This window comes from Mirounga angustirostris, unplaced genomic scaffold (assembly GCF_029215605.1).
Source record: "Mirounga angustirostris isolate CCGP_5_RB_7025 unplaced genomic scaffold, mMirAng1.0.hap1 SCAF_2, whole genome shotgun sequence".
NCBI lineage: Eukaryota > Metazoa > Chordata > Mammalia > Carnivora > Phocidae > Mirounga > Mirounga angustirostris.
In genome coordinates this window covers 85,761,379-85,779,338 of record NW_026991710.1, presented here as the reverse complement: position 1 = coordinate 85,779,338, position 17,960 = coordinate 85,761,379, and positions in this window count along the sequence as shown.

The window sequence follows — 17,960 nt, the reverse complement described above, 5'->3', positions numbered from 1 at the left end:
TTTTTGAAGAAAGGGAACTTCTTTTGTGCAACATAATCTTTGTGAAATACATAAATGATTTTGTACATATCAGTAGTACTTTTTAATTACTGATTGGTATTCCAACATATAAATATACCACATTTTTTTTTTTTTTTTATTCCTCTATGATAGACATTTGGATTTTGGGGGTTTTTTTGTTTAGTTTCCTAATACTATGAATGAAGCTGTTCTAAACATTATAAATCTTTTTGCGAGTATAAGTTTTCACTTCTTTTGGGTAATTACTCAGGAGTGGAATTTCTGGGTAATGAAGTAGGTATGTATTTAACTATATAAGAAACCACCAGTTTCCACATTCCCAGAATCAATGACTGAGAGTTCCAGTTGCACTATATTCTCACCAAAATTGTTTGTCAGTCTACTTTCATATTGGTCAATCTAGTGAGTGTGGAATAATATCTTATTTTGGTTTTAACTAAGGACAGCTGATGATGTTGAGCATCTTTTTCATGTACTAATAGCCATTCTTATCTCTTCTGTTTAGAAATGTCAGTTCAAAATCTGTTTTCTATTTTTTTAATGGACGGTCTATCCTTTATATTATTCATTTGTAAAAGTTTGTTATATATTCTGGACAAAAATCTCTTGCCAGGTTTATATTTTACAAATATTTTGTTTTTCATAACAGTGATTTTTTTTTTAATGAGCACATGTTTTAATTTTTGATGAAGTCCATTTCATCAATTTTTCAATTGATAGTAAGAAGTTTTTGTCCTATTTAAGAAATCACAAAGGGGCGCCTGGGTGGCTCAGTCATTAAGCGTCTGCCTCCGGCTCAAGTCATGATCCCAGGGTCCTGGGATCGAGCCCCATATCGGGCTCCTTGCTCAGCGGGGAGTCTGCTTCTCCCTCTCCCTCTGCCTGCTGTTCTGCCTACCTGTGCTCTCTCTCTCTCTGTCAAATAAATAAATAAAATCTTTAAAAAAAAAAAAAAAGAAATCACAAAGATATTCTCCAATAAGTTTCAGCATTTATATACAGGCCTATGATACCTTGAATTAATTTTTGTCTGTGGGATGAGGTAGGTGTGGATACTCATTCTTTTCAATATGTTAATCTATTTCTTTTCCATCACCCTTTGTTGAAAAGACTTTCATTTTCTCGTTGAATTACCTTGGGACCTTGTGAATCTAATTCTATATATGTGAATATAATTCTGTTCTCTATATTCCATTCAGTTGATCTAGTTATATGTTGTCACATCAGTATCATATTGGTTGATAACTGTAGCTCTATAATAAGACTTGAAATTAGACAGTGTGTGTATTCCAACTTTGTTCTTCTTTCCAAGATTTTCCAGGCTACTTCAGGAAGTTTGTATTTCTTTGTGAATCTTAGAAATAACTTGTCAGTTTAAACACACACACACACATTAACAAACTTTTTGGGACTTTGATGGAGATTGCATTCAATCGACAAATCTACTTAGAGAAAATTGTTATCTTAACAATATTAAGTCTTCCAATTCATAAAAATGGTATATCTCTTCATTAGTTTAGGTCTCACAGGATTTTCAGTAGAGGGGTTGTACATATCCATCTTTTGATTCTATAAGAAATCAAAATTTAAAATTTAACTTTCCAAATACAATCAATTTTGAAATCTTGATCTTGCATTTACAACCTTGCAAAACTTACTTATTAGTTCTAGCAGTATTTTTGTGTGTTTCTTAGCATTTCCTACAAATCTAATGTACGTTGTTTCCTGCAATGACCATCTTGTGTGTGAATAAAAAAAGTTTAACTTTTTCTTTTCTAGTATTTATGATTTTTATTTATTTTTCTTGCATTTTTGCACTGGTTAGGACCTTCATGTTGAATTGGAAGTGACAAAACAAAAATCCTGGCCTTTTTCTTGATCTTGGGGGGAATTTTTTTTTGGATTACTTCTTTGATTCATGTTATTTATTAGTTTGTGATTTAATTTCTAAATATTGAAGTTTTTCCAAATATCTTAAGTGTTACTTGTTTCTGATTTAATTCTATTTTTATAAAGGACATATTTACTGTTTTATTCAATGGAATTGAATAAAAGGAGTTCAATGTTTTGAAATTTGCTGATATTTGTTTTATGAGCCAGCACAGGGTCTACCAGTTAGAACATTCCATATGCACTTAAAAAATATATGTATTCTGTAGTTACTGGTTGTAATGTAATATAATATCAATTAGGTCAAGTTGCTGGTAGTATTGTCCAAACTTTCAATATTGTTAATAATGTTTAACTTGTTCTATCAATTACAAAGACAATGGTGTTAAATTCTCCAACTATGTTATTGGGTTTCATACACAGTTAGAAATGTTATGTTCTTTCTCATGGGCTGCTTTTTAATGAGATGTTTTCTAGTCCCTTTGATAATAACTTCCTGTTTTAAAGTATATTTTACACTGTATTAATATAGCAACCCTAGTTTTTCTTTTGCTTATTAACTTCATAGTAATGTTTCCACCATTTTGCTTCCAACCTATCTTTGTATTTGTATTTAAACTTCATTTCTTATAAAAAACAAACACACAAACAACAAATTAGGTCTGACAACCTTTGCCTTTGAATTGAAGGCTCTAATCCATTTATATTTAATATAATTGTTCATCTGTTTGGATTCAGGTCTATTTTCTTGCTTTTTTTTTTTAAGATTTTATTTATTTATTTGACAGAGAGAGACACAGCAAGAGAGGGAATACAAGCAGGGGGAGTGGGAGAGGGAGAAGCAGGCTTCCTGCCGAGCAGGGAGCCCAATATGGGGCTCGATCCCAGGACTCTGGGATCATGACCTGAGCCGAAGGCAGATGCTTAATGACTGAGCCACCCAGGTGCCCCAATTTTCTTGTTATTTCTTTTCTAGTTGTCAATTTCACTTCCTGTTTTCTTTTTTAGTTAATAAAATCTTTCCAGGTTTTTGTTTTAATTTCTCCATTGTCTTTTATTTTTGCATTATCATTTTACTTTTACCCTAGAAATTAAAGCTCTAATTTATCACAGTATTCTTCATGGTAAGAAAATTTTATTATATTTTTATATACTATATAACAATATGCATTATGATTTCATTTCTCCTTCATCCTTTGACTATCACATGTCTGTATATTTTACTATTATCAAAATGCAAGTTGGGTTCCTGGCTGGCTCAGTCAGAAGGGCTTGTGACTCTTGATCTCAGGGTCATGAGTTCGAGCCCCAGTTGGGTGTAGAGATAACTAAAAAAAAAAAAAAAAAAAAAAAAGATTATTAGTTTTAAAAAATGCAGTGTTATACATTTTACTTTTTTTAAAGATTTATTTATTTATTTGAGAGAGAGAGAGACAGAGATAGTGAGAGAGAGAGCAAGAGCAGGGAGGAGAGGGAGTAGCAGGCTCCCCACTGAGCAAGGAGCTCCCTGGGATCATGACGTGAGCCAAAGGCAGACACTTAACTGACCGAGCCACCTAGGTGCCCTATATATTTTTTTAATTAAAGATTTTATTTATTTATTTATTTAAGAGAGAGGGGGGAGGGTCAGAGGAGAGAGAGAATCCTCAAGCAGACTCCCCTGCTGCTGAGAGTGGAACCCGATGCAGGGCTTGATCCCACGACCCTAAGATTATATGACCTGAGCAGAAACCAAGAGTTAGATGCTTAACCAACTGAGCCACCCACGCACCCCAAATACTTTCCTTTATATTTCTAACAGTGCAGTTCTCCTAGTCACTGATGCTTTCAGTTTTTGTTTCTGTGAAAATTTGACCTGAGTTTTTGAATATTTTGCTGGATATAAAATATGGCCTCAAAATTATTTTTCATTTCAGTACTTTAAAGCTCTTCTTTCAGGGTGCCTGGGTGGCTCAGTTGGTTAAGCATCTGCCTTCAGCTCAGGTCATGATCTCAGGGTCCTGGGATCGAACCCCATGTTGGGCTCCATGCTCAGCAGGGAGCTGCTTCTTCCTCTCCCTCTGCCTCCCTCTCCCTCTGCCTGCTTGTACTCTCTCTCTCTGTCAAATAAATAAATAAAATCTTTAAAAATAATAAATAAATAAAGCTCCTCTTTCATTGTCTTCGATATTCTATTGTCTCTAGTCAAGTTAATCCATCAAGACTGAAAGTGGGAATTCGCCAACATTTTCCCAAAGTAGTCTGTTGAGAAAACATGTACATCTCCTGTGTTTCTCCTTTACTCTTACATGACTACTACATTCACAATTCTGACACCAGATCTGTGTGGGTTTTTCCCACATCAAGCAATTCTGCAATACCAGCTAGGTGTCCCACAATTTAACTCAACTCAGATGCTATCTACCTAGGACTGAGCCCTTAACCTGTGGGATTTAACACTATACAGGTTAAGGCTCAGTGCATAAGGTTGCACTCCCCACTTCAGATATCAATTACAGGTTTGGGTCATTACGTGTGCTTCTGACTGACTGGTTATAGATTGGAGGTTCCAACAGCCCCTTTCTTGACTTTGATTACTTTGCTGCGGTGGCTCAAAGAACTCAGCAAAAAGTTTTTACTATTTATCAGTTTGTTATAAAAGGGTATGATAAAGGATACAGTTGAACATCCAGATGGAAGAGATGCCTAGGGCAAGGTGTGTGGGTAAGAGCACAAAGCTTCCATGCCCTCTCTGGGCATGCATCTCTCCTGGCATCTCCACACGTTCACCAGTCCATAAGCTCTCTGAACCCTATATCTTGGGGATTTTTTTTAATGCAGGCCTTATCATATAGGCATGATAGATCATTAACTCCATTTCCAGCCCTTTGTCCCCCTCTGGAAAATGGGGGGTGGGACTAAAAATTCCAAGCTTCTACTCATGGCTTGATATTTCTGGTGACTAGCCTCCATCCAGAAGCCCATCAAGAGTCACTACGTTAGAACAAAAGATACTGGTATCACCCAGGAAATTCTAAGGGATTTAGGAACTGTGTCAGGAACCAGGGTCAAGAACAAATATTAGAACAAAAATTCTCCTAATGCTTTCAACACTTAGAAAATTATAAGAATTTTAGGAGCTCTGTGGCAGAATCCAAGGACAGAGACTAATACTTATATATATTTTGTATTATGTCATATACTCTTTAAATTTTAAATAAGGCTCTAGTCAGATATCCTGAGATTAGATTTGTGGAATATTTTACCATGTTTATGTCATTGGCTATTGGCCACTGAATAATTTTTCACCATGACACTCAGAATGTGTTCAGCGTGCATTTATATCTAAAGTAGCATTACCTGAATGTATAACTGTTAAATATGCAACTGTACCAAAATTTGTACAGGGAAAGTTTAAAAATTAAAAGGGTTTAATATTTCAGGAAAACCGTGTATTTGAATGAATATATTATGAACTATAGATACTCTTGACCTAATTCTTAGTAAAATTTCCTTACATAATTCTGTATTTCACTACTCTTCAGTATTCCATATAGACTAAAATTAGCACTGTGCTTATGACTCTTAATATGTGTTTCTAAATTGCTAAAGCCCTAGCATTGAAATCTATAGGGAACATAATGTACAATAATCATCATTGTCAAATTTTCCTAATTTCAAGCATAGAATTGAACATAGAAATTAGGAACATGATTTGGTCACTTTAATTTATATATTAGTAACTTGTTCAAGAATATAATTTCAATATAATTTCATAAAGGAGGTTGATAGGAGATCAGAAAACCAGTCTCTATTGCCAGCTATCTTGTTCTGGTATTCACTCTGGTACTAACAACTTTCCTGGGCCTAAGCAACATGGAAGCTTTGTGTCAGAGTCCAAGTTCACATGAAAGCTACATGAGATGCTTGTACACAATGCAGATTTCTGTGCCCACCCACCTCAAGCTTATGTGTACTATAGGTTGAGAATCTTCTGAAAAGTGTTCTTCAACATAACATCCATATGCAAAGTATATATTAAATCAACATGTCCTTTGCCAACCAAATAATTTCCATACCCTCTTATGGCTATTAAACAAAGTCTTCTCTTTGGAAAGTTAACAGATGTGGCAAAAAGAGGATTTAACCTGTTATTAAAAAATCATAATATCCAGGAACCAACTTTATATACCACATTATTTCATGGAAGGAGTTTGTGTTCTACTATTAACTTCAAAGCTATTCAGCTTTAGTAGACATGTAAAAAATGTATCTTAAATATAAGTTAAATGTGGAACATTATATGGCTGGAAAATGATTTCTTTTTTTTCTTTTTAAGATTTTATTTATTTGACGGAGAGAGACTCAGTGAGAGAGGGAACACAAGCAGGGGGAGTAGGAGAGGGAGAGGCAGGCTTCCTGCTGAGCAGAGAGCCCTATGTGGGGCTTGATCCCAGGACCCAGGGATCATGACCTGAGCCGAAGGCAGACGCTTAACCGACTGAACCACCCAGGCGCCTCTGGAAAATGATTTCTAATACTCATATTTGCTTGTCTCTATATTTACAAAATACCAAATATGAGGATTGATGTCATTATCCATTCAACTTTTATTATATAGATTATTAATTAATCTATTAGGTTGTTTATAATAAATATCTAATGATATTTTTGCCCGATTATATTTTATGAACATTTTTCTCTGGTTAGAGTAAAAGTCCAAGATTTTTTCTGGCTACTCTCCTATATTCATGTTTCCATAAAAGAACTCCTATTTCTAGAAGGAAACAGAATTGGAGCAACAATTATAATTCATTTTTTTCTCACCCCTTACTTTTCAAAAGAAGGAAGAATTGAAACTCAGCCCTTAATTTGTTCCATATTTAAACCTTTCTGAAGTTCTGGCATGCAGTGTCAGAGACTTCTTAACCCAAACTGTACTAAGAATATAATAAATGAACACATTAGGCTCTATTACTTGCGAAGCATACACATGACTACAAATAAATTGCTTTTAAAATAAACCTTGTCAAATTACAGAAGTGTGGTGTGGGATCATACCCCTGTCTACGAAAGAGGGAGGGTGGGATTGTGTTGGGCAGATTTTCTACAAGAAAAACCTCATGTAATTAACATGACTCTGGCCCTTTAACTTTTAACATACTTTCCCAATTAAGCTCTCAAGGCCTTGAACTACAATATCTGGCCACAGCAGTTAGAAATTGATTTATTCCGGAAGATCATTGGAGCCTCTGACCTCTCTGTTGGAGAATTTTATTTAGCTTTTGGATATTTGTCTCCTTTTTGCCCTAGAAGGAGGGTGAGAAAGAAATGATGTAAATATTTGCATTTGTTCTAAGAGGAGCTTTCATTATTTCAATCTTCCTTTTTAGACACTAGATAATTGTACTTAGTCATTGTCCTGTGAATGTGAACTATAACTATTTCGTGTTACAAGCACTTTCAAAAGCATCAATAATGCACAGAAAATTCAGAGTTATCTTATAAATAACCTGTGGTGGATGTTTCGCTTACATGTTAAGAAATGTAATTCAATCCAAATCCTCATGTAAATTACTACTACTATTACTATTAACGTCGTTGCATTTCTAAAATTAATGCGTAAGTACTCACTAAATAATAGGGAACTGATCATCAAATGAAATTGCATCTGCTTTGAGATATGCTAAATAATCAAAGACTGTCCCCTTGGGTACAGGACCTGTATGGCCCTTTCCATGGGCATGCTCCGCACCCCCCCACCTTTTTTATAGTTTGTAAGGGTGATATAACTCTCCGACATGTCTCTTTTTTAGGAGTTGAAGACTAGTCTACGTTGTCTTGACTCTGCTGAAGATCAGCTCCTTGCACACGGCCCCTCATGTTTACATGCGAGATTTGCCTTTGTGACGATGTCTTCCTCAGCTGTGTCTTGGCACATAGAGGCCCCGTGGGACGATGAGCCATCTCCAGGGCTGCTTGCGCTAGCTCTGCACTTTTGCTTCTGTCAGTCCCCTGCCTTGGTCCTGGCGGTGGTAACAAACCACAGGTGTTACAAACTCTAAATTGGAATTGGTCGTTGGATTCAAAAAACTCATGATAATTACACAGCTGTTTTAAATTGTGGTTAAGTGGCCGAAAACTGCCAAGAAACCCCACCCACATTCATTACTGTCTAAACGAAAAGGACGTGTATACAGTGATTATGAGGTTTCATGCGAATCCCCCAAGCCATAAAGCAGACTTTCCTAATTGTCAGCTGGACTGTGCAGTGCTTGTTTAAAATAATTAGAGCACGGCAGCACATTCAGCAGCAAGCCTCTCTTTTTTTTTTTTTTTTTTAAACCTCAGTGCAGGTTTTTATATCAGATACTATCAGCTACCTGTTCATTTTGACACTATCATTCTGCCAGTCTGGAAAATGGGGAAGAGGAAAGAAAAGAATGATCCTTAATGTACACAAATAATGCAGCCCTAAAGTCAGGAAGATCCAGCCCCGTGTGTGAGATGGATGGAAACAATTCAGCAAACAAACCTAAACTGGGGGGAAAAATGTGATTCTCTCTTATTTTTTTTCTTTTTCAAGAGGGAGAGCTGAAATCTTTCTTAATTACCGCTTATTCCAATGACAGAATTGTAATTTATCATTTAGTTGTAATTTGACATATGTTCACACCTTTGCCATTTCCAATTTCCTCCTTCATTCTAATTGTCTGCTTCACTCGCCTGTCATGCGCTCCTCTTGGGATTAATTCGAGCTGTCTGTCTGCACCAGGCTACCAGCACACTTGGGGCTGCCGAGAGCGTGACAGCGTCAATGTGCACAGAGTTTATCGGAGACATTACCCAGCCATCACACTCCCCAGTCCTCGCCTCCCTCACTGTTTACTGTTTATTCCACTTTGCGTTTGTGACTTTTCCGTGTTTTATTAGACTCTAATTATGCTCTTGGCTGTCAGCTGTAAAGAGAGAAAACGTTACATTAATTACAGTGGAGGGGGAGGTGCTTGGGATTGGTAATAAATGGACCAGTAGATGTCTCTCTCTGTCTCTAAGATCCATGCATGATTTAAATACTCTTCTTGTTCCACTTTGGTTTGAATCCTTGATAGATGCCTATACTCAGACATAAACATGCAAACGTTCTAGCTAATGTAGCTTTTATATGCAAAGCCAGTTTCCCCCCCCCCCATCTCATCTAAGATTAGGTAAATTGGCATTAATAAGACAGGAACCTCAGCTTTCAAATAACCATCGGTTTTCAAAGGTCAATCGTTTAATCCATGGCTGGTGTCAAAACAAGCGTAATGGTGAGTGGTGATGGAGAGGAGCATACTCACTGAACACTCATATAGTTCAACTTTTTAGAGGTAGATGTTTTTTGGGTCCATTGGAAACTTAATTTCTCTTTCCTAAGGTCATCTCAGCTCATTAAATCCAGCAATAATTTTGCATTTGACATCACTTTTTTGCCTTCAGAAAAAAAATTATGCTTGTTGCTTCCAGCCTACCTAAACCATAATGATACAAATTTTCTGTTCTGAATAGATTTGCACTCTAGCTAAAACTTTCCGGTAATACAAAGCAGAGGAAATATAACCTCCCCCCAACCCCCCTGCCCATTTAGTCCATTAGGATGGACAGTAATTCCTTGAATTAGTTGCATCATTCCCCCATTGGCCTGAAAGAGTGAATGTGACTCCTTCGAATATCTAATTAACTATGGAGATGGACTTATATGTTGTTTTCTCCTCTTATAATTTCCTCAGTCGTGCTTTAGGTAATTGTGGGGCTGAGGGTATTCTGTAGAACAGATTTCTTTTCTTTCTTTTACAATCCCAGCAATTAAAATTCTGCTAATTATGGTATTTTAGCTTCAGACTCTGTATACTATAAATACTGCCTAACTGTATGGTCATTATTTCACATATTCTCAGCTTATGAAATAACCTGTATTTCTGAAAATGCACACATAAATCACATTGCTAAGTTAGAGTTTTTATGAAAAACTAGTAAGGGATTGGTAAAGAAAGTAACAGTCTATAAAGTATGATATCTGAAGACAAAAGTTGTAAAATACTGTTCAGCCTTTTTAAAAAATAGTTTTAAATAACAGACCATAAATTTTTGGCATTTGCCTAAACTTTTTTTTTTTATTAAAGATCTTATTTATTTATTTGAGAGAGAGAGACAGAGATAGTGACAGAGCATGAGCAGGGAGGAGAGGGAGAAGCAGGCTCTCCACTGGGCAAGGAGCCCGACACTGGGCTCGATCCCAGGACCCTGGGATCATGACCTGAGCCGAAGGCAGATGCTCGACCCACTGTGCCACCCAGGCGCCCCATACCTAAACTATCTTAACTATATATATATATATATATATATATATATATATATATATATATATAAAAGAATATCTAAGAATATTATCATCTCTTGTCTTTTTTTTAAAGCAAAATTTGATGTTTCATTTTTATTCCTCTATCCTCACTCTAGGGTATATCAGTTCTAAAATATTGAAGCCTAAATTGAGTTTTTTAAATGTCATGCGAATAGAATATAGCCAATTATAATAAAAATTTCAGCAACCAGAATTTTCTAGTATTTAATGGTTTTAGCTAAATATATTTAAGAAGAAAAAGTTCAAGAATGAGGAGATAGGTATGAGAGGATAAAGAAAACAGTAGGATAAGAATGACTCAGAGGACAATTACAACGTAAGGGCAACAAATCATTGCATTAGCTAACATTCAGTATTAAACTGAACAATCAAATCATGTCATATAATATTTGACATCAGCTTTGAAGGATTTTTTTTTTAGCATTGCATAGGCCCTCTTTATTTGCTAGGTGTGCTTTATTTTTATTTTATGGAAATAATGCAAGACCTTGATTAGTACAAATCTGCATCTTTGCGGCACATTTTCAGCTGGCTTCTTTTCAAGTGTGGCATCCTTCTAGTGCATGTTTTGGTAATCTTGTAATGAATCTAGCTCAAATAATTTATTTTTATTTATCAGTCCCTATTTTAACTCCTTTGCTGGCTTTCAAGGTCATCCATTGTGCATAACTATTGTATCACAAGAAAAATGCCACTCTTTTTTTAAAAAAGATTTTTATTTTATTTATTTGACAGAGAGAGACACAGCGAGAGAAGGAACACAAGCAGGGGGAGTGGGAGAGGGAGAAGGAGGCTTCCCGCAGAGCAGGGAGCCTGATGAGGGGCTCGATCCCAGGACCCTGGGATCATGACCTGAGCCGAAGGCAGATGCTTAAAGACTGAGCCACCCAGGTGCCCCAAGAATATGCCACTCTTATTACTGATAGATTGATTGGTTCACTCATCTATTCACATGTTTGTTCAACAGGTGACACTATTGTATATAAAGCAGTGAACAAGACAGAAACTGTTTCTACTTTGAGGTAACTATCTTGTTCTTTGCCCTGATTCCCAAACAGTGATTATTTCTACCTCTGTGCTCTTGCTCATATTATAATTTTTTTTTCCTTTCCATGTATTTCTAACGCCTCTGCAAATCTTGAAGGTATAGATCAATTTTAATCTTCCTAATGAAGTCTTTCTAACTCACCTGTGCCAGAAAATTCAATTTTTAATTACATGTTATTTTATATATTTTTAAGTGTTTCTTTTATTTTTTTCAACTTCCCTGAATCAATGCCCATTTATTCTTTATCCTTCAATGGCTAAAGCATGTCTTTCAAGTAAGACTGTGCATCCCAATCATTTGTGGAGCTCCTTAATAATCCACAGGTTTCAAATTGCTGTACCTTAGGGGTTTGGGCCTTAGATGCATTTCTTTTTTTTAAACCATTACAGGAGAATCTGATGCATCCTCCTGGTTAAGATTCACTGCTCCAACCAACGCTGAGCACAGTACACATTGATTAACAGATGAACTGATTGATCTGGGCACTAACTATATTACATTGCCTGCCCTACCTGGCCCTAAGCAAGTTAAATTGCCTTGCTTGTGCCTCTGTTTACACATTTACTATATAAACGATATACAAAAAAGTAAAGGACTTTGAGATATTTGTGTGAAAGGTAATAACATTCATGCAATGTTCTATTTCATTTTTTTATTTATTTAAATTTTTATTTAATTTTTCAGATAAAATTGATCATAGGTGACTTTAAAACTATTAAATGATGAGATGAAAACTACAAAGAAATTTATTATTTCTTTTTTTTTTTACTATATAAGAAGGAAATTTTCATGGCAATAAGATTTTGCAATTAAAGAGTAAAATAAGAGCTAGGAAGTAAGTATCTTCATTGTAAAAATGTCCCATTAGATAAAAAAAAAAATCAAGATACTTTATGGAAAGCATGAGATACAAAAAAGAGTTATTTCTTAATGTCTCGTAGTTGAAAGGCTTCCTAGCAGATTATGTGGACTTATTCTGATAAACTGTAGTTGAAGTAATTTGGTCTTTCAAAGTGAAATTATAGGCATTTGAAATTATGACTAAATGGCCAAATAAGCAATTCAGTAACCCATTAAAAACGTACATGGTCAAGGTGCCTGCTCATTTGAATGGGCGTGACTGTGGGAAGGGAACTTTAATGCATATCAGTCTAAAAGATTATAATAGGAGAGGATCAGGAGAGTTTACATGAAAACTGCAAACCTAAACCTAAATAGGATTCCAGGATCCTGCTGGTGTGAAAAAACAAACAAGAAATAACATAAAATATATGTTCTTTTTTGTCAATTTCAATGGTTTTAGGATATAGAACAGAATATGTTGCTGTGAATATTCTCTCCCCTCTCTTTGCTTAATGTGAAAAAGGAGATTATATGGACATACACACACACAAAAAAGATTCTTTTGGTTATGCCACATTAGCTTGTTGCAGATCACACTCCTGGAAAAAATATATATACTATAATATATATCATATAGAGAGAATATATAAACTTTGAGCAAAATTTAAAATACAAAATCTCTTTGAAGCCATCAGTAGCCAGAAATTGAGAGAGAATGATCCTAAAGAGAAGGGAAATTAACAGAAGTCGTTCGTAGTTCTCATGATATTTATTTATTTATTTATTTTAGCTCTCATGATTTTAGATTAATGACCAAAAAAAAGAAGAAAAATTTCAATATCAGATACTACCCCTCTCATCCTTCCCAGCAATATGCACTCAGGATGAAAGGAAATTTTGGGGGCAAAAAGAAATTTTTCCAATATGGAAGCTTGGAATTTTATAAAAGAATGTTGAGGAGAGCTATGGAATGAGAAATGTGATTAAATCTAAATTATGGATGCATAAAAATAATAATGATGTCTTATGGAGAAAAAGTATATAGAATTAATGTATGACAGTAAACAACACAAGAAGCAAGAGGGGGTAAAGGGAGTTCTAAGATTATCTAGGAAGTAACAAAGGGCTAATTTACATAAGATCATAGTAAATCTAAAGGATGCATGCTATAATTTCCAGCAAAATCATTTAAAGACTAGTAAAAGAACGTATAATGTAAAAACTGAATGATGGGAAAAAATCCTTAGTTAATCAAATAAAAGGAAAAAAGAAAAAGAAATGTATCACAAGTAGGACAAAGGAAAAAAAAATAAGATGTTAGATTTGACTCCCAACATATAAGATAAAACAATATAAACTTAATACCTTTTTTTTTTTTTTTTTTTTTTTTTAGAGAGGGAGTGGGGAGAGGCACAGGGAGAGAGAGAATCTTAAGCAGGCTCCATGCCTAGCATGAAGCTGATATGGGGTTCAATCTCACAACCCTGAGATCATGACCTGAGTTGAAATCAAGAGTTGGATGCTTAACCAACTTAGCTACCCAGGCATCCCAAACTTAATTAATGCTTTTAAGAAGGACTGGAAAATTACACTCCACAGACAGAAATAGGCTTGCTGCCCCCTTTTTTTATAGATAAAGTTTTATTGGAACACAGCTACTTTCATTCATTTATGTATTATCTATGGCCGCTTTTGCGTGATAATAGCAGGGTTGAAGAATGGTGATACACACTAGATGTGACCCACAAAGTCTAAAATATTTACTCTCTGAGGGTGCATGGGTGGCTCAGTCAGTTGAGCATCTGACTCTTGGTTTTGGCTGGGGTCATGATCTTGGGGTCATGAGCTCGAGCCCCACATGGGACTCCATGCTAAGCATGGAGTCTGCTTGGGATTCATTCTCTCCCCCTCCCAGCTGCTCAGGTGCCTTCTCTCTCACTCTTGCAAATAAATAAATAAAATCTTAAAAACAATAAAATAAAATAAAATAAAATAAATAAAAATAAAATAATATTTACTCTCTGACCTGTGCAGAAAAAGTTTCCCAACCCTTGTCCTAAAAGACAGAGATGAGGTGCCTGGGTGGCTCAGTCGACTGAGCACCTGACCCTTGATTTTGGCTCTGGTCATGATTTCAGGGTCATGGGATTGAGCCCCATGTCAGGCTCCCCACTCAGTGGGGAGTCTGCTTGTCCCTCTCCCTCTCTTTCTCTCTCTTGTAAATAAATAAAATCTTAAAAGAAAAAGACAGAGATGATCAAACTAGATTTAGGAGAAGGGGGGAGAAAGCAACTTATGGCACTTAAAAGTGCTATAAATAAATATATAAATAAAATATAAATGTCACTAAATAAAAATGTATTGAATATTTTATAAAAATAAATACACAGGAAAATAGAAAGTAAGATGGAAAAAAGACATATCATGCAAATTCTAATCAGAAGAAAGCTGGTGGAGCTACACAAATATCAAACAAAATAGGTATTAAGGTAAGAGGCATTATTTGAGATAAAAGGGGATATTTCAAACAATAAAGGAAAAACTTGAAGAGGAAATAATAGTTACAAATTTTATGCAACCAATAGTATAGTTTAACATGTATAAAGCCCAAATTTATAAAATTAAGAGCTTTATACTCATTTATTGCCTCTATCATTAACTGACAGAACAAACATTTCTATCAGTAAATAAGTAAGAAAGGAAGAATTGAGCCACACAATTACAAACAACCTAATTAATATTTGTTGTCTATCATCTATTTATCTACTCTTTCTAATTCACTTACGACCATACGTATATATTGTTTTCAAATGCATATGTCATAACAAATATTAAAGAATGGAAATCATACAGAATGTGTTCTTTCTATAGTAAAATTGATCCAAAAGTCAAAAGCAAAGTTAAAATGAATTATCACCAGGTGTTTTAAAATTATGCAACAAACTTGCCCATAGATCAAGAAGAAATCAAAATGTAGATTAGAAAATAGTTTGAGCTGATGGATCATGACAATAAGACTTATTAAAACCAGTAGGATGCAAGTAAAATCATACTTAATGGAAATATATTGCATATATTTTGCTATAATAATAAAATGATTTTATTATAAAAGAAAAAGACTAACACCAATATTCTAAAATCAATTATTTCTAGCAGAAAACAGCAGCAGATGAACCACAAAAGTAGTAGAGAGAAGGAAATAATGACAATTAGTGAAAATTAATAATATAGAAGAAAATCAATACAGAGAGGGTGAAGAACATCTAAATTAGTTCTATGAAAATACCAGTAAAACACTGATAATAAACTTGTTAACCTGACCAAGAAGGTTGGGGGAGGGGGCTGAGAACAAATTAGCCTGCCAGAAATGAAAAAGGGGAAAACCACTAAGACACTAACTGTAGGTTCTAAAATGATAGTAAGAGCAAGTTGAAAAGAACCATATATTCCAAAGAAATGGAACATTTAGATGAAATTGACAAAGTCTCCTCACTAAAGAAACCCTGAAAATATACCAAAACACAAGAACTGAAAAAATGAAAGCAATGATCCTATATCTATTAAATTGGTCAACTCCCTAAATAAGAGCTGTCTTCCAAAAAAAAGCTACAGATTGTGTTTGGTTCAATAGTAAATTCTGCAGATGATTTAGAGGAAGTAACATAAATGTATGTGAACTATTCCAGAGAAAAGCAAAGAGGGCGCAATTTCCAATTTGTTTTACAAGGTCAATAATTTTTTACAAGAATGGGAAAAGATATACCAATCTCAAGTCCTTAAAATAAAAGGAAAAAAAGTAAATCAAATCTAGTGATCTGTAGAAAATAAAGTACATTATAACCAAGTTGGATTTATTCTAAGAATGCTGATATGGGTAGGTAGCTCATGCATCACAGTAACAATAAAAAATAAAAATTATATGATTATCTCAAAAGGAACAGAAAAAGGTAGCTGTCACAAAAACTATTAGTAAACCAGGAATAGAAAAAAAAATTTTCCTTTAGATAAATGGTACCTACAAAAAATATTTATGCTAAAATTTCCATCTGCAACCAACTGGGTAAATATACTTTCTATCACTACCTCTATCCAAATATGGACTTGAGATTGTAGACAGTACGAAGTATCATGAAAAAATGATAAAAGAACTCAAAAGGAAAAACCAAAAATGTCTTTTCCAGATTTAATTGTATGTTTGTAAAAATCCCAAAGAATCTATGGAGAAACTAATTAGGATTAATATCTAAACGTAAAATGGTCTTTGGATAAAAAGTCAGTAAATAAAATCAATTGTATTTCTGTATATCGACCATAAATACTTATAAAGTGAAACTAAGAAAATTACTATTATTTGCAATAGCATCAAAAACCATTGAATACCTAATAATAAATCTCACAAAAGTTATACAAAAATTTTACACAAAAAAGTACACAATATTTTTGTGAGATTAAAGAAAGCCTTAATATGAGGAAGGGCATATTATGTTCATAAACCAAAATGTCAATTTTCTCCAAACCAATCCATAAATTCATTATAATATCAATGAATATTTCAGAAGTTTTAGTTTGTAGAAATTGACAAGATTCTAAAATTTATATGGAAGTGCAAACAGACAACAATAGCCAAGATAAGCTTCAAGTAGAACAGTTTTAAGACTTGGAGTAGGGGTGTCTGGGTGGCTCAGTCAGTGAAGCATTTGCCTTTGGCTCAGGTCATGATCCCAGGCTCCTGGGATCAAGCCCCACATTGGGCTCCCTGCTCAGTGGGGAGTCTGTTTCTCCCTCTTCCTGCCACTCCCCCTGCTTGTGCTCTCTCTCTCTGTCAAATAAATAAATAAAATCTTTAAAAAAAAAGATTTGGAGTAAAGATTGTAAAAATTATTATTAAGCCATAGTGATTAAGACAATTGGAAATATGGGTGGAAATATGGGTAAATAGCCCATTGACATAGATTAAGGTGTCCAAAAATAAACCAAAATATAAAGCCATTTTATTCATAAAAAAAGGATGTTTTAAGAGCAGTGTGAAAAAGATAGTCCATTCAATAAATGATGCGGGTTCATTTGGACATCCCTTTGAGAAAACTACATTTTAACCTTCTCTCATACCATGAACAAAAACCAATTTCAAGTAGATGATATTATTATTATGTTTATTAAAATAAATTATTATTATTATAAAGTTTTATTTTTATATGAAAGCTAAAGCATAAAGCTCTTAGCAAATAACATATGGAACTTTATGATTTTGGTGTGGGGAAATATTTCTTAGATAGGAAATAATTATTCCTAACTATAAAAGAAAAGATTGATAATTTAGATCTATTAAAATAAGGTGTTCTCTTTATTAAATGTTACTATTAAGGCAGTGAAAAATAAGCCACAGGGCAGAAGAACATATTTTCAACATATTTAACTGACAATTTACATATATGCAGGATATATAAAGAACTTCTAAAAATGAGTAAAAAAGGGCGCCTGGGTGGCTCAGTTGGTTAAGCGACTGCCTTTGGCTCAGGTCATGATCCTGGAGTCCCTGGATCAAGTCCCACATCGGGCTCCCTGCTCGGCAGGGAGTCTGCTTCTCCCTCTGCCCCTCCCCCCTCTCATGTGCTCTCTCTCATTCTCTCTCTCTCAAGTAAATAAATAAAATCTTTAAACTAAATAAATAAATAAATAAATAAAAATGAGTAAAAAAAAAAAAATCCCCAGATAATCAAATACAAAAATTGGCCAAAAACACACACACACACACACATGCACACACACACACATTAA